Consider the following 22848-nt stretch of genomic DNA (forward strand, 5'->3'; position numbering starts at 1 on the left):
TGAACTAAACAGAAACCTATCCTATCTTAATCGGTCTCCGCTTGTCAGCTGCATATTTGTAGAATGTTTATAAAAGGTAACCAGGTCACCAAAGGAAGCATCTATTGAGCATCTTTTCTTTTACTCATTGACTTCCTATTTTTCCTCCGTGCATTACACATTTTCCCCCTCCTCTGTTGCCACCTCAGCTCTGGAATCATACTCCGAGTCAATCATTTTGCAGACTCTGACTTGAATGTATTGATTCAATGCTCTGAAAGGTGCCATTCAGTCATAATCAGTAACTAAACAATAAAAGCTTATTATTACTTACTTTCACTCATTCACTCCAGAAATAAGACTAAACACCTTTAACTTCTTTAATCAGCTCTCTAAAGTAGCCACGTCATGTCAACAAGAAAAGAAAAAAGTAAAAAGTAAAAAAAAAAAGATAAAGTCCAAACAGGCCTTTTGGCGCATGATCAGATAATGCTTTACAGCATATTACCCCTCAAAAATAATAGCAGGCAGCCCATTCGAAGGACAAGTTTAGTTTCTTTGCTTATAATTTTCAAACGGACACATGCATGCCATTCTCTTAACCTTTTACAAAAGATTTGTTTCCAACTTTTTCTGGTGTCTGTATACAGAAACCAGACTTGCACGAAACATGCCATTAGTCCCACTGCTGAATTCTGGTTTAATCTGATGTCACCTCTCATTACCACACGCAATTTAAAGCTCAGGCACTTTATTATAGCTGAGGAGACATATAAGACCAAAAATTACTTAAGAAAAACTATTTCTCAAAAAATGTCTGAGAAGAACTTACAAGTCTCTTGTCTCCATTACTTTTCTTCCATCAGCAATTATTTCAAAACCTGAAGTTTTCCCATTTAATAGTGTCTCATCAGTAATAAAAAAATATATCTTTTTTTTAACTTTACAAGCTTATAAGGCATAAAGACTCTTTTACATAAACACAAGACAAATTCTGATGAAGCCAATCTCCACTCTTGAAAAAGATAAAAATTCAGGTAAAGAAATCAGATCTACCTTGTCTTGCATGGCTACCCAGTGTCTTGTTAACCTATTACAGACAGGAAGAAGTAAAACCAATAACAAATAGGAGAAGGGAAGGAGAAAAGAAATAATATAGTATTTTATATAGAAATTACTTTGGTTACAGGAGACCAATAACGATGGAAAAACAAGCATCTAAATAGCACGTTGAGGGGTCTCACAGCTTTTCTCTTGCAGAGCCTTGCAGAAGAGTGCACTGAGAATTACTTTGCTTTATACTGCTCAACCATTCTATGTTTGTGTCTCTGTGATGAAAGGATGTTATCTCATGGAATAAGTCCCATGACAAAGAGTCTGTACTGGACAATCTGTAGACCTGAATTATTAATTACTGTACCAATGAACAGATAAGATGCAAAAGCTTGACTTTTTGTGAAAGCTCAACATATGACACTACTGCCTGAAACAGCACCCCAGCTGCAAAGGACAATGAGAAGAATATCTTCCTTTGGCATAAAGAGCAAAAATATTATTTTTTCATAAAGATATGCCTTGAAATATGCCAGACATTTCAGATGTAATTGTTCCTATCTGTTGCCAACTTCAAATGACAAAGATCTAGGATGCCTTCTTCCTCTCCTTTAGAATTCTATTAAATATATCAAATTCAAATCATGATAATCTCATATGTATTAGAATGGGAACAGTAGCTTCTAAGTCAAGAGTTGAAATAATTCTGAAGGAGGAAAACAATAAGTTCCCTTACCCCAAGAAGGACCCTTTAGTCTCTCTTCCTCAATTCCATCCTTCTTAAGATAAAGCTTGAAATAAGAGTCCATAGTTAGATGAATACAAGACGTTACTCCCACCCATTAAGATACATCATTCAACAAAAGAGAATTCAAGGGAAGAGTGAAAATGGTTGAGCTGAAAGTTTTATAGCAGCTGGTCAAGAAACCAAATCCAAACAACTTCTTGTCTCTTGCTTTTATCAGAACATAATTTGAGGAATGCTGTAGATCCGAGACTCAAATAAACAAATTTTGAACCCTTGATATGCCTAAACAATTCCTCTTATCTAACTAAGAAACAGTGGGGTAAATCTTCTGTAGTGACTCATACTCTTTGCCTAAGTATTTGTTAAGCGCTCATATTAAAATATGGACAACCTGTTTAAATAACAAGATCTTTGGGATCCTTAGGGTTGGATGAAAGTCTAGAATGACAGTATTTATCTAATATCTAGAGAGAAATTATGTGAAAGGGCTGTGGGGAAATTAGGTTTATAGCAGGAAAGATTTAGGGCTTGGACACTGTATTATGCCAAGTCCCACATATGAGTAATTTCATTCTTTTCTCCGGACGACTGATTAATCCTATTCCACTACAGCAGCAGCAAATTGTACAATATTTTATAAGTACACCAAGCTGTTCCCAGCGCTATTGCCAAACAAATTAAGAGTATTTCCTTTGATGTGAAGAAAAGTTACATTCCTTCCTCCTTCAATTGCTAGCAGTGTTGAAATACTACTTGGGTGAATGGCTAGGGATCACTGAAATCTTTTTACGCAACCTATCAGAACTCTTATTCAGAACAAGCAATAGAAATATGAAGATCAATGGGGCCAGAAAATAAAGGAAAAGAAAAAGAAAAATACATGAATTGACTTTCATGAACCCTTTATTGCTTGACATCAGAGCTGTAAGTATATCCAAAGTATTTTAAGCGTCCCATCAGGTAGAGATGATAATTAAGAGAAAGGTATGTGAGGAAATATAAGTGAAAAACATTTTGTGTCCACTCTTAAGAGGGCTGGAATTACTATGACACAGGCACTAGACAAATGACTTCATCTCAGAATTTCTCCACTCAGAATCTGTGATGGTAACAGATCTAATTTTCAACTACCACTTCATTTTCTTTGTTACTGCCTAAACTGTTTTCCAATTTAAGCCATGTTTTATAGCAAAACAGTAGGGTTTCAGAGTACTACAGAAAGCATTACGGGAATGCAAAGCATACTACTGGTTAATGCAGTTTCTATAAGCAGCAGTTGTAATAAATAATTGAAATAATATATACTGCTGATTCACAGTGAAGGGAAAAAGCTCTTCCGCATGTGGCTGACAGAACTACAGATACTGCTGAAGGCAGGAATATTGCACTTTATCATTGAGATGTACAATGTCTCAACTGAAGATCAAATCCTATCTGGCTTGAAAACCATAGAATTACAGCTCAGTTGAGAATCTGTGATAATGTATTGTAATCCAACAAATAATATTTAAACAAACGTCATTCAAGAGCATTAGCTTCTCTGAAGACTCGTAATATACTAAGTTGTTGTCCTTCCCTGTTTATGTGCTACATGTATTGTAGCTGCTCTTGTAGCATACTGAACCATATAGATAATATAATGCCATAGACATTTTATCCAAAGGTCTCAATAGTATGAACTGTAGCTTCTCCATAGCAGTCCCCAAAACTACTGCTCATTTGTCAAGGCCCTGTTGACAATCCTCCACTGCAGGAATCCTTTCAAACTGTTTTGCTCTTTCCGGACAATATTTGTTAGTTATGGGGGAAAAAAGATGTTTTATTCTACCTGCACTACTGTTGCAGAAACAACTATCTCAGCCAGTTACTGCACTGGACTTCCTGATAACAGACTTTCCTGGAAATGCTGTCTCCTCTGCTCTGTGCAAATATACACACACAAAACTGTTCTGTTTGCAGTAAATAATTAATAGGTGAATTACATATTCTTAATAGACTACTTTCTAATAATATAATTGTTAAAATAGTTGGGGATGGGAGAGCCCATGCTCCAAATTCAGCAGGAAAAGAATCTTTTCCTTGGACCCTAAGCTTATCCCTTCAAGTTATGAAAACAAAAATCCCAGAGAACTGGCAAACAAATTTATCACATTACTGTTGGCATCAAAACAGAGGAACTTTTAATCTATTTCAGCTGAAATCATATGGTCCAGTAGCCTGGGGGAAGGGATATTAATAGTAGTCAGGGCAAAGAGCAGAAGAGAGCCACTTTACTCAACCCAGAGCTAGGCAGCAGGTTTTCCACAGCTCTTCTCCACCACCCACTCGAATGCACAGGGCCAGCAGAATGGAAAGCCCAGCAGCAGCGGGCTCACGGAGTATTGTTGGGCATCAGGACTTGGCAGTTTCTGACAGTCCACCCTAACCAAAGCTAGGGTCTCACACCATAGCCCTCCTGACACCAGTCAATCCCACTTTTGATCAAAGTGCACTTGAAGAGCTTTTAGGCTACTTCCAAAACAGATGCTATTGTGCTCAGGGTTGGAAAAGATGATGGAGACAGTACTGAAAAAAGTAAATTGTCTACGAGCAAGTCTCTATCATCTATCTAGTATTGGTAATATATTCCTTTAATGAGGGGCAGGAGAGAAGAAAAAAAACCCAAAACGATAAAGGAAGATGGAGAAATGGCTTTCATCAACAGAAATGCATACGTCATCAGCCAGCAAGCTGAATAATCACAAAATGGGGAAAAACCCTGATCTAAGCATTAATAATTCAATTAGTATTCATTGAAATAACATTGATTTTAATTAATCTGTTTCACATCACTGTTCATATGCTATGTGCTTTCTATTACATAAAAATCATTAGAGTACGAGCCTGCTAAGTACTCATATCCTTAAAAATAACAAAAAGGAGACACAAACTTGCCAAATAAATATTTTAAACCTTCAAATGGTCAATAAAGAAAAATGAAATTTAATTGCTTGTCACTGTGCATTACTCATATGGAATACACTATTACGTTGCAAGCTGTATTATAAACATAATTTGATTCATTCCAACTTCAGTATATCAAAATATTGGTAAAAACATGCATCAGCCTGCAAAGTATATACTTATCAGCTTGTATTTGCACAATACAAAATCTGGCACTGTTTGGAGACTGACTGAAGCAGAACACTTTTCATTTATTCTACTGGTCTTCTCTGAGCTCATCCAAAATACACAGGAACAAAAAAACATACGTGCTTCTGTCTGAAGGAGGCCCAGCAGATCGATAGAGAATATCTATGTCCATCACAGAGCTTTGCTGGTGATGGTGTGGAATATGGCACATTTCTAAAGGAAATGCCAAGAGCCATTGCAATTCCTAAAGCTCTGTGCACCACAGCCAGTCAGAGCCAGCACACAAGAACTGCACTTTTCTGCTTTAGGACACAATTTCTGTTTCTCATATTGGGTAATGCTGACACTCTGGCCTTGGCCTTTCAGCAGGATACTTTGCCACTGGGCCCCTACCAACATGGATAAAAGATAAAGAAGAGAGATGCATAGGCAAATGCAATTTGATAGATAGCAGTAAGAACAGTCTGAGCTGCCTAACAGAGTAAAATGATTTTATAAAGAGATAAAGATAAATATGTTTCTCTTTACATTCTCCCATCACTATCCTTTACACCACAGTGACATAATGAATCTACAATTACTGTTACTATTGATTTCTATTTATTTATTTACCTATTTATTGCAATATATTAGGAAAATCTCTGACTCTGGATGCAGCCTGATGTTCTTCTATCTAGCTTGGTAACTATTATACCAACCAGAGATATGACAGTCCAAGCACTTGGTTTTCAAACAAGGTCTTTTGCTTCCTATAGGTCTCTGTTTCAGTTCAGTCAATTTTTACTAGTTTCCACAGATTCAGATTTTGTTGCAAGGCAATAAAAATTCTTTAAATCTTTCCACTGTCAGTCATCTGTCTTTGCCCAAGAGAGCCTTTCACATCACAGCTTTTACCTTATTCTCCAACAATGCTCATACTTGTTCTCTTAATTGATGCTTGTTTATACTAAAATTTTCTGCTGTGTATAAAATACTTTCATGTGTAAAATAAACTGTAGAGTAGCATTTTTCCATCTCTTCCCCAAACTCATTATCTAAATGCTACAGGTTACTCCATGTTTCTTTATGCACAAATCACAGAAGTGCTGATTTTCTTATTTAGTAATAGTTGTGGTCACCTTAAGTGTGCTGGCAGTTCAGCAAGGGGCAGAGCCTGATACTGCACATTATCACAGGATAATACGACAAAATAGTTTACATTCCAGATACTTTTCCAAAAAAATACCATAATTGGCTTACCAACAGTACTAAATCAAGTGCAATATAAAGCTTAGACACAAGCTTACTTTATGTAAGCATACCTTTCTAAATATATACTTCTATAGCTTGCTATAATCCACATCATGTGCAATATTGAAATACATTACCTTTTCCAATGGCACTACACACCACCTTGTACCAGCCTGCAGTATGTAGATACAATAAGTACTACCACTTAAACCACAGAAATCTTTGCACACCACGTCTGTAAACAACCTCAGTGCACTTCAGTTTCCACAGAAGTATGTATTTGTAAAAGCTTTTCTACCTGAAAAAAGAAAAACACTAATAGCACCAAGGGAGTTTCAAGAAAGGCAGGCAAATTATGACCACATTTACCATCTAACTTGCTCTCTGTGGCTTGTTCAAACAGTGCAAACATTGTATTCCTCTTCTTCATTTGTTCTGACAAGCAGGATGACAACTAATCACCATCAAGAGCTTTCCCACTCTCCAGGCCCCTGTTTTCTGTTTCTCCAATTTGATGCCTTCCAGCCAAGGTAACTGTTAGCATTCCCTGCCACCCCAACTGAGAAGGCCAACTCTCCAAGGCTGGATTTCAGCGAGAAGTCTTGTAGGGTGTGAATCCACAGTGTTAAGCAGGAATAAAATGAGCACTTTCTGCTGTGTGATATGTGATAGCACTGGCAGCAGGTTCTGTATAGGGTGACAAAAGCACCTGAGGGATGCAAAGAAGGTTGGAGATTGACACAGAAAAAGGAGTCCGAGGAAAGGAGAGGCATCCTATGCTTCATTTTCCCCAAAAGACAGATCTCTGATCTACCTAAAATGTTGCCATGTCAGTCCTAAAATATGCAAAATTAAAGAGAAAAAAAAAGGAAAATAAACCAAAGCTTGGAGAAAGTATGGGAAAGTTACTTCAAGGATGTCTGTCCTTTGATACTTCTTCACTCTAAAACTATTGCACTGCCTGGCCTTGATAAGACTCAACCATTCAATCAAATTATCGTGGCTTAATAAATTAAACCAGTGTCACTGTCCACATGTACCCTCTTCACCCAGAGCCTAAGCAAGAAAACATAAATTGAAATGAAAAAGGACTAAGCCATATTACCTTACATGCCAGTTCGGCTAAAATAGTACACAGTAGATACCATTCCTTAGCAGATGCATAAGCCATAAAGACTTGCAGATGGGTCACTTGTTACAAACCTAAAAGGGAAAGTTACATTGAAACTTTGATATTTAATAACATAAAAATATGTATGCACATGCAAATAAGGACTCACTACAATTCAACCTTACTGAATAGGGTTCATATGAAAACTGGACAATGTGTTAAGCAACATATATGGTTTAAACAATCACCAAACTTTTCATTGTTTTAGCTGTCTGATACCGTATTATTTCTGATAGCATGAAGGAAATAATGTCAACAGGCAGCTAGCTAACTCCAGATTCATCAGTTTTAAAAGGTCCTGATATTCAGGTTGACCAAATCTATACCAAAAATTCTTTCATTTTCTTTATAAACATTTGAAAAATGTTGCTAGGCTTTAATTGACAGAGAAGTCACACTCTTGTACCACTACTTCTGTCACTTTGCCAGCAAACAGCAGCCCATAACCCCAGCTAATATAACCAGCGTCACCAACCAGCACCACTGCATCTGATTTAGCTATGCAAAATACTGACATTAGGAAGCCACCTGGCTCAAACTCTATGCTACTTTCTGAAAGGTTATTTAAATATTTTTCTGGATCTTGCAATCATGCTGCTTACACAGGTAACTAAACATTCTGCACTAGAATACATTTTTAGTCAGGTGGTTGTTCATGAGATATTGTGAAAATCTCTCTTAATAGGGAGTGGTGTTAGTGTCCATTTATCTATGTATTTATTTATTTCTTTCCCCCCCACTAATGTTCTCCAAGTATTTTTGTACCCTTTCTAACATTAGGAGAGATTTTTCTTTCTAAAAGTTCACTCCTTGTTTTATGCCTACTCAGGAAAAGATGTAGAAATAAAGTATGACAAATACAAATATCTTTAGAGCCTCAGACTTGTCAAAGGGATAAAATGGGCGATGTATAACCTATACTACTTCTTATGAAAATACTGTTAGAAACAGAAAATAATTTTGTGAACTGATAACTGCAAAGATTTCAGTGAAAGAAGACAAAATTCTTTGGAAATAGTTTGGTATATGCTTACAGGAGACAAAGAGAGGGGAAATAAGCCATTCCTCTTGCTTCTGCTGCTTCCAAGAGTACTTGCAATTTCCTTTTCTTGAAAAAGATTTAGGAGACAGGAACATCAAGGCTGTTGTCTCTGCTGCATGTTACATGAGGTCCTTCAGTTTGTGCTCTATTACAATGATAAATATCTTCATGGCAGTGAGAGGTTCCCCCACATCACTCTGCCATCCATGCATCACACTAGTCTACAGACCAAAGAGGTGGATTTTACTGATTTAATGACAGATCTGGTAGCCTAATGGATTTTAGATTAGACCAGTTCACTCTCATGTCAGTATGTAATCTTCATAAGTGTCTGAATCTGAAGATGTTCAGTGGTAGATCTGAACTACTTTCCCCAAATGCTTCATATGTTTTTTCTATAGGCTATGATATTTAAATGGTCTATATCAAATTCACAGATGTTTTTTCCTTTAGCCATTACCGCTGTCTTCTAGTGACTGTCTCATCTGTGATTTTAATTAATAAAGATCAATTAAGCCACTATCCCCAAAGTCACAGGACACTCAGAGCTGAAAAGATGAGCTAATGGATTTTTTCATTTAGATTGGAGGATCTTAAATTCTGAGCTTTTAGATCAGAGACAGGGGTTTGTAGAAAAAACAATAAGCCCAGAAGTAACTTTCTTTAACAATTAGTATCCTGCACAACTTCAGCTATGTCAACAGAATCAAGAGGGAGGTAAATCAGTATGTGTTTTTGGCAGCTTTCCCTTTTCTGCCAATTAGAACAATCAGAGTCTAAATTTTGCATTGAGCTAAAAGAAATTAGCAGCATTATCTTGGTCAAATGTTAAAGTAAACAGCACTTGAAGTGTTAGTCATAATTGCAATTTTTGAAGTTATTCATATTGCATTTCCATTGGCTCATTTTCCCATGCTTACCACGGTAAACGTATTTTGATGAGTGGCATTAAGCCTGCTTTGCTTATGCTGAAGGAGAGAGCTGGGTCCCAGCTGCTAAAGCAGCAGGCTGCCAAAACAGCTGGACTCACTCTCCCCAGAGAAGCCCTCTGCTGCTTGTGGAGGCACTTGTGTACGGAGGAGCAGAGCAGGTGGGAGGACACAGTAAGAAAGCAACTGGTTTCAGACATCCTTCTCCAAGTGGTGGGGAGAAGAGGGCAGGGTGCAAAAGCAGGTGAAAGGTAGGCTCAGGCTCCCAAGGAAGGAAACGCATCTGAACCCTTTGCTGATTCCTGAATGGCTCATAGGGAGTATGTTTTGAAAAGTCTTATAGCTGCAAAGAGGCTCTTTACAAGGAATTTGTTGATGGGGCGGTTTTGTGGTTTGAGCTAAATTAGAGTCAGTTTTGTGACTCAGTTTTTCTAAGTAACTTCATTCTCTGAAAGCTAACTGCATGCTTTTGAGACAGTGTCCCTTTTTAGAAGTGACAATGCAAGGCAGTAGCATGCAAAAAGGCTAATGCTTATACTTATTCCTATAGCAACCAAGGGCATCCTCAAGCTGGCTGAAAAAGGGCTGCACCTGCAAGGAGGGGCAAACGACAGGTGACCCTAAACTGACCAGCAGAGTATCCCATTCCACATATATACCGTACTCGGTATAAAATTAAGAGACCACAAGGGTCTCATCCTCTTCTTTGATGGCCAACATCCAGTGATGGCCTCATCTATCTGGTTGCTCCTGGTCCTGGATCCGTGGGTTCCTGAGTCCAGTTCCCAAGTCCAATTCCCTCCTAACTGTGGACCTATTCCCTTGTGTCTGCTCTACTGTATTTGTGGTGACATACAGTCATTGAGGGGTGGGAGCATGATCTTATATATTTGTACATATTTATTACTTTCTAGTTATTTTCATCATCATTACTATTATAATTTCATTAAAGCTGTAGTTTTAGTTTCCAACCCACAACTCTTTTTTCTCTCATTTCCCTTTCCCCTTTCCCTGGTAGAGGGGAGAAAGGGATGTGGGAGCCCAATTGCACAGTTTTAGCTGCCAAAATTAGCCAGGCTGGGGCTAAACCATGACAGGGAGGCAGGCTTTAGGAACAGTAGTGTAATTAATTTCTAACTACAGCCACTATGTTATAAATAAGCACAGACTGAAAGATTTTTTCAAGTTATTTAACACTTGCTGAAGATGGCAGGATAGGCAAAATTCAATTAAAAGTGTAAACAATATATTTCGAAATGTAATCATTTTAGCTTAAAATAGTTTGAGAGATGATCTTTCAATACTGTAGATGTATAGAGGATACTATCAGACATCTGATCTTTCCACTCCTCCTAGCTCTGCACGCACTAGCTTAGACTCAGCACAGGTGTTGCCAGCAAACACCCTTCTGTGCTGCGTGGGATTTGCACTCAAACTCCCTTGTGAGAAATGGAAAGACAGAGCCACCATGGCAGTACATGGGAAAGGAAGTGCCATGTACTTGCCTGAGCAGCCAGGCCAATGACAGCAACTGTTTAATAGAAGTTAAACTCGGAGGCTGCTGAAGTGAATGAGAAATGTGTTACCAACATTGACAGGATTCAGATTTTCACTAAAATACTGTCAAATAAGCAAAGCCAACTGACTTCAAAAACGCCTCATTGTTATGCTTCAGATACAATAATAGCACTTGGTGCTTGAAATTTTAGAATACAATTTCAGGTGGAAATCTTTTCAACTGTTTTCCCTTTAAGGACAGGCTTCCTTATAAAACAACAGCACTATTCTCTTGCATTTGAACTTTTAATGAAAATCCTTATTTTCAATATACCATAATAAGGCTTTTACTGCTCAGTATGTCACCAGGAATTAAACAGCCCATACTCTTGCAATGACTTACACACCATGAATAGGATATGTGAGAATAGACTGAAGCAGACAAGAGTCATGTGGTAAGAGGAGTAGAAAATGCAAATATTCCACCTTCTCTTACTATCACCAAGTAGTTTGCAGAGGGACCACCAGCTACACACAAACAAAGCAAAATACAAATACTAATCATTCTTATCTCTTGTCTGTACTCTACACGCCTGCGTTAACTATTTAAACAAACACTAAGTGAGCTGAAGTAAAATGACACCTCATTTTTTGATCTTCCAAAATTTCACATAACATCCCATGCAGTGGGCCAGTCACAAGAAGCCACATCAAATAAGATAAGAAGGATTTACTTCTTCTTCAGATCCTTGCACAGCCTGTCTCTAAATCAAAAATAATACTCCTAGGCCTTGCGAAGAGAGAAAAAATATACTTCTGTCTTTAAAACAGGCACTACTAGAAGTCCACCACCAAGCCACATTGATGGCCAGTACAGCCAGTGCAATAACAGCGCATCAAACCAAAGCACCCTGGCTGCAAAGGTACTAGCCCTGGCTACTGCGTGCATGTGCTGGTCCAGGGTGTTGTGCACCAGCCTGGCTGGTCATAACGACACTTACCACAGTATCATCGTTCTTCCATTTTAAATTAAAAATCCACCTAAACCTATATTGCACAAAAAAAGCCTCCATAGTAGATTTTTTCCAAGTTCAATAAGAAAGGTATTGTATCAAGTGGCAGTAGCTAGGCAGTCTTTATTGGGCTCATAAAGGCTTATGATTTTGTCCTACTGTCTGTATAAGTGAATTTCTTAAAATATTATTTTTAAAATGGCACTACTTTTTCTCATTATAGCGTTTCTTTAATATATTAACTTTCCCACATCCCATACTAAGATGGTTCGGCAATTTGCTAGTTCATTTTAAATCAGTTTTTGACAAAACAATATCAACAGTTCAGTAAGTATCCCAGCTGAATTTCACAGTCTGCGTTTCTTTCTGAAATACCCTCTTACTGTACAGCTTTAGCAACTAATCAAATTATTCAATTTTAAAGCCAAAAGAATCACATTAAGCACTAAATTCGTGGGGAAAGGAGAGGACTAGTGATATTGTATGTTGATAGTGGATCTTGGTTTTAACATTAGAAAAGCTTTTCTAAAATTGGTAATACGCTGTAGTTTACAGGTTTTCGTGTATACCCTACTGCATGGATTTTTATCATAGTTATGCTTTTCATGCTTTGACATTCACACAAACAGATATACACAGATACGTACACATACACACATATATGTATATATGTGCACACATTTGTAAATATAAGTGTGTATATACATATGTATGTATATATAAATACATATACACAGACACATACATACATGCATGTAAGCTATCACTGTCAGTGTTCTCTGTCTGGTTAAAAAATTAGGAAGAAGTGTAGCAGAAAGTTGCCACTATAAAATAAAATTTACTCTTATGTGCTAGATAAAATGCACATAAAATACTAAACTGAGTAGAGCTCTGGTGAAAAAATATAAACATTGTTTACATATATTAGGTGTGTTAACAGTGAAGTGAAACACTAACAGCATAGTTCCCAATCTGTGATTTAAGATAAATGTGCATCAGTAACACCATGATAACTAGACAGCTTATCTAAAATTGGGGACATGAGCAGAGGTGCAGATGCAACTATTTCAATAATTACAACACACAACTCCTAGTATCTGCCCATCGATCTGAGACAAACTTTCCCGTCTGAGATAGGAGCAATTTTGTTCTGCTTCAGTACCAAGCAAAACACCTCAGGTTAAAATTTCTTTTACTGCAGCTGTGGTAGTTTCTTTCAACTTCCAGTTGAGAGAAGTAACAAATGGTTGAGGGCAGGACCTTCCTAGGTGGCTCCAACTTGGTCAACAACAGGCAACTGGACTTTTGCAAGAAAAAAAAAAAGCTGCATTTTTAAATTAAGCTGCTTAAACCTTTCAACTAATGTGCTTCAATTCTACTATGGACAAGGAATGTTTGAATTTTCTATAGCCCAAGCGTTTAATATTAAATACACCTTCTCTACAGTCCATATGAGGTTTTTTCTTTAAACATGAAGTATTTTTTTTCTTCAATGTTTGTATCAAAGAGCAAGGTCAGCTCCAGAATTCCTAGAAAAGGGCAAAACAAAAAAAAAAAACCATGTAAAAATGACACCAAGAGAAGAAAAGAGAAGGGGATGTTAGACATCAGATTTGAGAGAGGAGTGCAGTTACGTTTAATTTTTCCTCAGTCTCCTCTGTTGGTAGAATTCTAGCAAATGGACATAACAGTTACAGAGTCTTTGTTATTACACTACTATTTAAAAAAATGTTTTGGTTGTACAAACTACACAAATATATGAACATATATTTTCATAAATTATACATATCGCAGAGTCTTTATTTTAATTTGTTTCATTAACAGGAATGTTTGTCCCTTTGCTCTAATCCCCATTGTCCAAAAGACAATTATATTAATAATTTCATTTTGGCAACTGTCCTGATAAATATGCAGTCACATTTCTACCATTTCTATTTCTTCTAAAAAGGAGACTATGCCTAGCTACAGAACAACAAAAAATGTTTCCAATTTCTGTCAACTGGTACAAACGAGGTTTGGAAAAAACCCATATTTTTTTTCCCTATTCACTGAGATATTTATAAAGAAATTAAAATCTTTCTCAGGCCATAACCGGGAGATTTAAAAAAAATAATGAGAGATCTCAGCCTGTTTGCAGTGAAGTAGACTCGGACGAGTGACTCACATGAGCAACCTTGATATATAACCCTTTTTCCTGCTACTTATTAGTGATGGATATCCTGTTCCAAACCACTTTCCTCTCTGGGCCAATAGAACCCTGGTCATTTGTGCACCATGTAAAGCCTTCCAACTCACTTCAGGCTGGCAAGGAAAATGAGTATCAGACGCATAGTGATTAGGGCAGGGGGGAGATATTTTGAGGACAAAATGCCAAAAAAAATGTAATTTGTATTAAATCTACCAGGTGCACTTTAGAATTTATAACTGAAACAATTAAAAACATATATATATATACACTATTCCTCTAGTATTACAACCACGAATTTGATTTATATCTGAAATTTTGCTGATGATTTCTCCATAACAGGGATTTTGATTAGCAAAGTATAAACAACATAACCTCAGTACTCAGGTTCCACTTCAACAAGAACCCACAGAACATGTATGCTACAGACAAAGACACAACACTAGGGCCACTATCAAATAGTGGGGGTGGGTAGTGTTGGGCAGTTTTTTCAACTGGGCAACTTTGACGATGTAAGAGCTACAAGGACTTCTACTGGGTAATACCATTTTGAACTGGAGTGGCATGAAAGGCAAGAGAACATGGCCAGAAAGTTCTGCGCAAGAATCATATTTTTTTGAAGGCTAAAGCTAAGCAAATATGTACCCTCCACAAAGTGGAAGCAACACATCCAGGCAAGAAGTTCACTGAAAAGCTGATTTCATAGTGACACTATCATTGACCGGTTCTACCAGACAAACATGATAATGCTTCGGAATGAGCTTTGGTATGAGGAACAAATGTAAAGAACTTTACATCTAAACAAGTTGCTGATTTACACCAGAGTAAAGGGTTTCTAATGAAAATCTTTGACAAGTCAATCAATGTCTCATCTCTTCATTAGTATTTGCATCAGAAACCCTTTATATTTTCTACAGGTGTGTGAGTGTGAATATTACTGGCATAATGATCCCACAGAGGTATCATTTAAATATGCAAATATCCTCAGCACTAATAAAGCTAAAAAGAACCCATTCAATAAGCCTTTAGGACATTTTTGTATTGAAAAGAACCCAGCACTGATTAAAACAGATCTTAAGCTATGTCTTTCCTTTGCTAAAAATGGTCAGCGAACATTCCTTCCTTTCCAGGCAGATATATATTTTTTTTCTTTTCCAGCAATCAGTGGAAGATCTGCAAGCTGAGGTCAAAGCTCAAAGCTTCAGCCGTTGTAGACACTCTCTGCAACACTGAACAAACATTAATTGCTAAAGCTTTTGTCCAGAATGAAACAAACTCACTGGTGTACCCACTTCCTGTATCACCAAGGAGTGAATTTTCACTGCAACACGGGACTATGTTTAAATATAGAAGAATTTCTATGTATTTCAGAATATACATTTAAGTACATATGAAAATCATTCAGGAGCTGAAAAAAAGTCCAAGATAAGGGCCAGAAATACCCTGAAATGGTTTGAAATGAAAGGCCAGAAATGGAATCCTCAGAGATGCCCCACATGCCAAAAACCACAATGAATAAGTAAACACAGGCAGTACAAAATATTGACATTGTAACTCTAAGTAGGATAGATTTGTTTACGTTGCTTGGAAAACGAATACACTTCTTTTAGATTAATATTCTCATTTTGCTGAGACAGCAGCTCCTAATAAAATGACATCTTAGCTGGTGATGGCATACACACAGTATTAGGACTAGAGAGAGCACAGCTGACAGTAATAGCTGATAGAGAACAACTTGTGAAGCAAATGTACAAGTTGTTCTGAGTAATAGAGTGATCTGAAAGTTTTATCCTCAAGTCCAATGGATTTAAAGGAAAATAATGATGTAGATACAGAAAAACGTGTGCAGTTAGATTCCAATCCATGTTGTAACACAGCAATATCACTACATTTTTTAACCAAAGCTGTGGTAATTTTTAAAGTGCTACCAGAAAACACACATAAAAAGGAATTAATAGCTAAGGTATATACGATATTAATAACATTTGGAGTTTCTTCCCACAGACGTGGCATGTAGTGTTATTTGTGCATTCACAGTGGGGAAATTAGTTGCAAGCCCTAAGGGATGCAAATGATCATCCTGGAATTGCAGAGTACTATAATATGGGAGGAATAGGGCACCCTATTTCAGTTTCAGAAAGGAAGAAGATAAGAGGCATCAAATTTACTTTTGCCTAAAGGAACCTTGAACAATTAACAATAATGCAATATTTAGACAATTGAACATCCAAACAATCCGGTCAGAGAAAATGGACTTCCTGGCTTTGATTAATACTGGATCCAGCTTCTTAAGACTAAGTAACAGTGCAAAACATCTAAAAGTCTAACTGGATTAAGTAACAAATTCCCTATTAGGTTGGTTGTCTATAATTTGAAATTTCATTGAATGCTAATTTACTTTTTTAGCAGTACTGTTACAGAATCTTGGAAAGAAATGTCATTGTGAATTAAATGGCCAAGTTTCTATATTCCATACAAAGGAACCAGATGGAGTACTCTAAAGTTCTTCCACTTCAAGAAATAACTGTTAGATAAGGCGCATCTTTGCAAGCATCTTAAGAAATCAAGTGATCAGCGACAAACTCACTTCCCAGACTGCTGTGCACTCTTCAGCCATGATCAAGAATATGGCATTGGACTCTTCTGTCAGGGGAAGAACACTCCTAAAATCATAATTTACACTAATTCAGAAATGAAATTAGAGTTTATTACTGAAGAGCCTGGCAGCTGAACAGCAATATGCGAGATCTACCCTGTGAACAGTATGTACTGTAGGCAGAATTGTTAGAATGAAGACTAAAGATGAAGCCAAGACTCCTGGTGAGATCTATCAGATGCTTATTAGCACAAGAGATTTCAAAAGCTACATGACAGAAGGGATAAAACAACAGAAAATAATCTCAGATAGTGTACAGTCAAAGAGGAGACAGAAATATTGGTGCTATGTGTGAATATAAGCTCAACATTTGCAAATGCAGTTCTGCAGAACAACTGATGTAAAAAGAAGACAAAGTACTGACCTACTTCACGGCTCTTCATGTTCTGACTACCTCATACAAGCTTTAAGGCTAACAGTTCATCTTCATCCTCATTCATTCAAAATCATCATCCAACTTTCTATTGAAGGCCTCCCTTTCTCCTCATCTGCCAAGAAACCTGCAAGGAGGTTATTAATGTAATGCAATGTGGAAAAGCAGTTGAATAAAAGTGTCACGACACTCCAAGTATGGTGGAAACTTCTTCCAAGAATCTCTGTATCAAGTCACCTTTGATGTTTATAGTAGGCTTGCTGCTCCATCCCTCCAGTTAGCAAACTTCTGTGCATATCTACTGAAGAGGAAAGAAAGAAAAGAAAAGTGTCTTTGCCTCAGGATAAATGAAAAGGGATTTCAATTATGTCTGTTCTTGACAATGTCTAATATGATAAGAACTTGCTGAAGACCAAGTTCCTGGCAAGATACAAGGGGAGAGAGACCTTTGAGCATAACTATAATTTTGTTAGGATGTTAATTAAAATCCTTATTGATCCACAGAAGAAAGTACACAATAGAAAACTGGTATATACTACTTCTGGTGCTGGACATTCATTCACAAGTGTACTCAGGCTCCACGGGAAACACTGGCACAGTAAAGGGCCCTAAAACTAAATAAGGTATGTGGCCATCACAGTACTAAGCCCACTTGAAAGACAAGGTGGGGAACCATGATTGATTCTATTGTAACTCAGTGGCATAAAGCAGAGAGTAGATAAAAATGAGACATGAACGATGTGTTTATAAAGACTTTAAAGGAGAAATTACTCAAGCAAAATCCTTTAAGGGAATATTCAATAAAAGCAATATGCCAACAACTTTGTCCAAAACCTCCTGCACAAAATTGTCGGAATGAGACATATTTGCCCTTTGCTCTTTTTTTTCATCATATATCACTACAATTACTGATGTATTTCAATAACGCACTACAAACTATTTTAATCCCTGCTGAAAGTCATATGGCAAGTACCTTTTTTTAAAACAAAGCAAAACAAAACACAACCGCTCCCAATATTTAAATGAGAAGGTGGCAGTTTTCTATGTGTCGAAAGGATTTTTGCTTTAATGTAAAGATTTTTCTCAGCTTTTTAACTAGCTAATCTTCAAATAACTACTAGTTGACCCCAATTATAAAGCACAGAATTTCATCATTTGCCTTTCTTTGATTAGCTAGAAAAGACAGGAGGTTTTAGATTAATTTTGTTAGCAGATGCACTTAAATAACCATGACTATATACAGTAAAGAATCAAAATGTATTGTAGAAACTACAAGGTCCAAATTGTTAATCCAATAAATGGATGACCACGAAATGCACCATGTATTTACAATGTTGATTAGGGCAAGAGAATTGAGAACATCCTAAAACACATGGAGCCCAACAACGCAATATACCCAACCAATATTTATTGCTGCCTCTCCAGAAGCAATTTCCATTTTGATGCGTCCTCTCACACACGATGTTCTGAAACAGTTAAGTAACGTGAAAAATACAGGTTCAAGATTATATCTGTCACAGACGAAAATACAGTATTTACGCAGCATTACATCATAAAACCACTGGTTTACGGACCCAAGGTTCCTCTTGGGACTACCACAAATCTACATATTGTCATACAGTGATAGATTTTTTACATTTGCATATGTGAATTGAAAAGAACCCGCATTAATAACCAAAACAAACAAAACACAGTTATTGAGTCTAAAGGGCTGAGGAAGTTTAACACTGTCATTTGGTTGCGGTAAAGGTCACTATTAGTTCACAAAGTCTGTCTGGAAAGCCACCTATCTTAGCCAACATTTTATAAAGAAATAGAGGAGTCTGTTAAAACTACCGAATTCCAGGGGGGGATGCCAACACTGAGGGCAGATCTGCATTTGTTCTGTACTTAAAAGACAGCAGAACTGCAGGGAGGGAAGAGACTGCTGACAGTTCTACACACACTTATTTTAGAAGCTGGGAATGAGTTAACTCTCCAAACTGTTTATCTGCCCTTTATGTCTAACAAGTAATTTCTAAAACTCTACTATGCCAACATAGGTGAACTTATTAACACAGATTTTTGCCAAACAAAACATCAGTTTTGTGGAGATAATCAATGCTAAGCATGAAGCTCTATAAATTCATGGAACTCAACAAATTTAGGGAAGAGATTATATGACATGGTATCTGCAATAACAGATAACTGAACCTTAGAGGTCTCTTCCAGTCTTGTTTTCTGAATATACTACACATAAATTAGATACCAAATTTTACTAGTGGCTTAATCCAGTTTTGAATATGAACATTCAGAGTTGAAACATGAATACATCCTCTCACTACATCATCCAGACTATTTCATGATTATTTTAGCTCATGGATAAGTCCTGCACACTGCCATAGTCATCCCTTTCTCTCTTATGTTTTAATCTAATGGCACAATTAATCCAATAAAGGATCAAACTTTCTAACATTCAGAAGTTTAACTACAGTTATCCTATGCTTATGTATCAGAGAATGTAAAAAATACATCATCCTCATGTGATTTAGCAGTAAATATTCTGTATCTTCTACTATGTATAAAAATTAGCATGCAGGAATATTACTACCAAAAGGTGTATCTACCCAACATTTGGATATCTCTCAATAAATTTGTAGACATATAACATTAAAAAATCTAAATGTGCACATAGCTATCCACATCTGTATATATCACCACATGATTTTGGAATACTGCATTTGATAAATGCAGTAAATAAGAAATGGAGGCAAAGGCACCATAACTTACTAATAGTGTAGCGTTTTCTTTTAATGTTCTATAAAACCTTGATTTAACCCACCTGACATCCATATAGAGATGGAAAGTATAGACTAATTTTTAGGGCACAGAAACTGAGGCAAACAAAAAAAAAAATTGTGAAGAAGTACAAAATCCCAGGCCTCACAGTTTTTAATAGTGCACTTTAACCCACTGAAAAGCTACCAGCCTTATTTTGGGGTATTATCTTCAGTTCTTGATTGCTTTTTCATGTCCCCCTATGCCAACAGAAAAGTAAATATTCAATCTGAGAAGTCACTTTTGCTTTTAATAGCTTTGCCTGACAAGGAATAGGTCTGGTAGTGGATGAGACACATAAATGGAAAACCATTCAACATTTGGAAAGGTGACCAAATTCACTAGCCTAGTGTCAGTTTTTAATTCCTAGGTTTGTTTTTTGGTTTTTTTTAAAGGCCATTCATGATATATTAGAGATGCCTATCTTATATTAATGTTCTGTCCTCTGACATCCACTCAGTGAAAGATAAAAAGATGGCATTAAGTTTTAGCAGTGAAGTGAAACATTGTATGGTGCTAGGTGACCCAGTCTCATTTAACAGATTACCAAAATATAATAAAATAAAACCTATGATCCTTACACTGACAGAAACAGTGCAGCAAGAGGAAAAATATAATTTTAAAAACTTAAAAATATCAATTGAAATTAATCATATATATTTTAACATTGTGAGTCCTCTGCAGCTATCCAGTCCTTGTAAGAAGACCCACACTGAGAGGAAGTTTTAGTATAGGCAGGTTTAGCTTTCCCTACAATTTTATCCTGCCACTATATCTGAACCACAACAAACGTCCCAAACTCAATGAAGTTGTTTGATTACAATAAAAATAGTCCTTACTCTTCATCTTAGTCTCAGTATCTACTGGCTGATAACTCATAGTTCACAGGGAACGCATTGCCTAACTGCATTAATCCACAGCTAGACAAAAAACAAAAAGAAAAGAAAACTCATCCCAGTCTGATGAAGTGTGTGCAATTCAATTATATCACAATAAACTGCCTTGGGTTAAGATTAACAAAAGAAAAGTTTAGGAAGCACTGACTTTGTAAAGCAGATATAGACTTAATTGATACAATTTTTCTCACTCAGCTTGGTTTTGATTGTTACTTCAATTTTCATACACCTATGTCTAATGTGTTTTCTGATAGTTATTGACACACTTAAGATATTTTCATGATGGACTTTGGCTGTAACTCACTATGGCAATTCCTCCATTTCTAAAACCTCACATTTAGTCCTTCAAATCCATTCACTGGGAGCTGCCTCACCTGCCACTCTGATTGCAATGCCTCCCAGGCCTTCATCGGCTCACCTCATCTATCCACTGTCACACTATCTTGGGCTCGATTTGTTGAAATGAAGGGGGTCGAATAATGTAGTTTGGGGCTGAAACTAGGTGAAGCTTCCTGGTTTGGACAGAGCAATAGGTGAAATTCTGTCAAAAAAATTCTGAAAAAAACCCAAAGCAAAACTATGAATTCATACTTGTATTTTTCATTGAATGGCTCCTTTCAAAATAATTTCTAAGCATTTTAAATTAATCACAGTGGGCCTGGAAAAGTGCAAGCAAGGCTAAATGAAAAAATTATTCTTTTTATAATTCTTAGTTTTCAAATATCCTTTGGCAAAGAAGACAGGGCAATAGCTAAATGTCCCACCAAGTTACTCCCTTACTTTCATATTTATTGTTACATAGTTATTCCCTAACAGTAAAACTCTCCTTTAGCACATAGGTTTATGTTATTACCAGGACAGACACTGAATCTGGAAGAGTCAAGTCCCTTTCTCATCTCTGTTTGCAAAAAGTACAAGAAAGACAACAAAACAAAACCCATTGAAAGCAATCAAATTTAAAAAGAAAAAAAAAGAATGTAGCAAAATATAATGAATGTTTGTTACTTTGTTTCAAAATGCCAGATCTGTACCAACTGCAAGAGATGCTTGCACTTGCTGCTGCGACCCATTCTTTAGATCCTATGAAATGATGGTGCAGGACACAACTCAAATATTTCAGCAATGCTGAGAAAGAAGTTCAGGACTCTTGCAGCATCACTGTTTTAATTCTGGAATTTTACTTATTAGAAACAGTCTAGTTAAGGCAGTACAAACCTGAAAAACTTAGTTTTGCCCTGTATTTACAGATGCATAAAAAGAAGAAAGGATGAAATGCCAAATGTGCTTTTACTATACAACATTATGTAAATGATAGAAGGCTATATACGTTGTATGGAAAATTTAGATCATGTGATTCACGGGCTGATTCTGATCTAGGTACATCAGAAGAGTTCTATAACTCAGTATTTCACTTCAGTGTCCCAAAAGGCATTAGCTAACTACAGACCTAGCCCAGCCCGTGGTTCACAGCCCTTATTTTAATGTAGTAACCTGTAAAGTGCTGGCAGCATTTAAATGGATGTTCATCTACCAGACACAAGGCACAGGGAGAGAGAGTTAGTGAGCAGGGAGGTGACGGAAGCTGCAACGCTGAAACGCACACAAACATCCACAACTCTAAAAATGTTCTATTAATGCATCAGGAGATCTCATTGAATGTAGTTCCTCACCCACTCTGCCCAGATCTGTGCACTAAACACAAGGCTTAAGAGCCTGAAAAAAATACGTAACCATGTGAAAATAAAAAAAAATCCCTCCGTATAAAAAACAGCAAGAAAAATCCCTTACCAATTATTCTAGTTCCTTCTCAAAATAGGAATAGTCTCTCTTATGCCCTAATTTTATAATTTCCCCTGCCCCATGCTGAAACACCAGTGCAAGTATCCTTTATAAAAATGGACTAAGGTCCCTGTGAAAATCTGCTCAGGGTAATTATTTAGTTGGCTCTTTTATTTGTGGAATTTAGGCAAGAATTTTTCAAACTGTTTTTCAAAATAGCTGCTTGACCTGCTTTAGTATTTTTGTAATTGTTTAAAAAATAGCATTTTCTAATAAACAGAGGGGGAGGTCAAATACTATAATTACCAAGTTTTGCAAAGGGGTTCCTAATCTTGCTATATTTGGAGC

At 36.7% G+C, this 22848-nt stretch overlaps 1 protein-coding gene across 5 annotated transcripts in view; it reads right to left on the reverse strand.

The window, feature by feature from the left end:
- Window positions 1-22848, reverse strand: part of FIGN (fidgetin, microtubule severing factor) — a 107454-nt gene that overhangs the window by 45457 nt on the left and 39149 nt on the right. The window contains exons 1-2 of one of the 5 annotated variants that reach the window (XM_054070252.1): window positions 7248-7334; window positions 6280-6440 (exon numbers count right to left, since the gene is read on the reverse strand). The exons of 3 other annotated variants lie outside the window; for them this stretch is intronic. The gene's annotated coding sequence lies outside the window, so the exon portion shown is untranslated. Of the gene's footprint in view, window positions 1-6279; window positions 6441-7247; window positions 7335-22848 lie in introns of those variants that run through there. One more of the 5 variants, XM_054070253.1, reaches the window with a different exon arrangement.

The sequence above is a fragment of the Cuculus canorus genome, chromosome 6 (genome assembly GCF_017976375.1).
Source record: "Cuculus canorus isolate bCucCan1 chromosome 6, bCucCan1.pri, whole genome shotgun sequence".
Taxonomy (NCBI): Eukaryota; Metazoa; Chordata; class Aves; order Cuculiformes; family Cuculidae; genus Cuculus; species Cuculus canorus.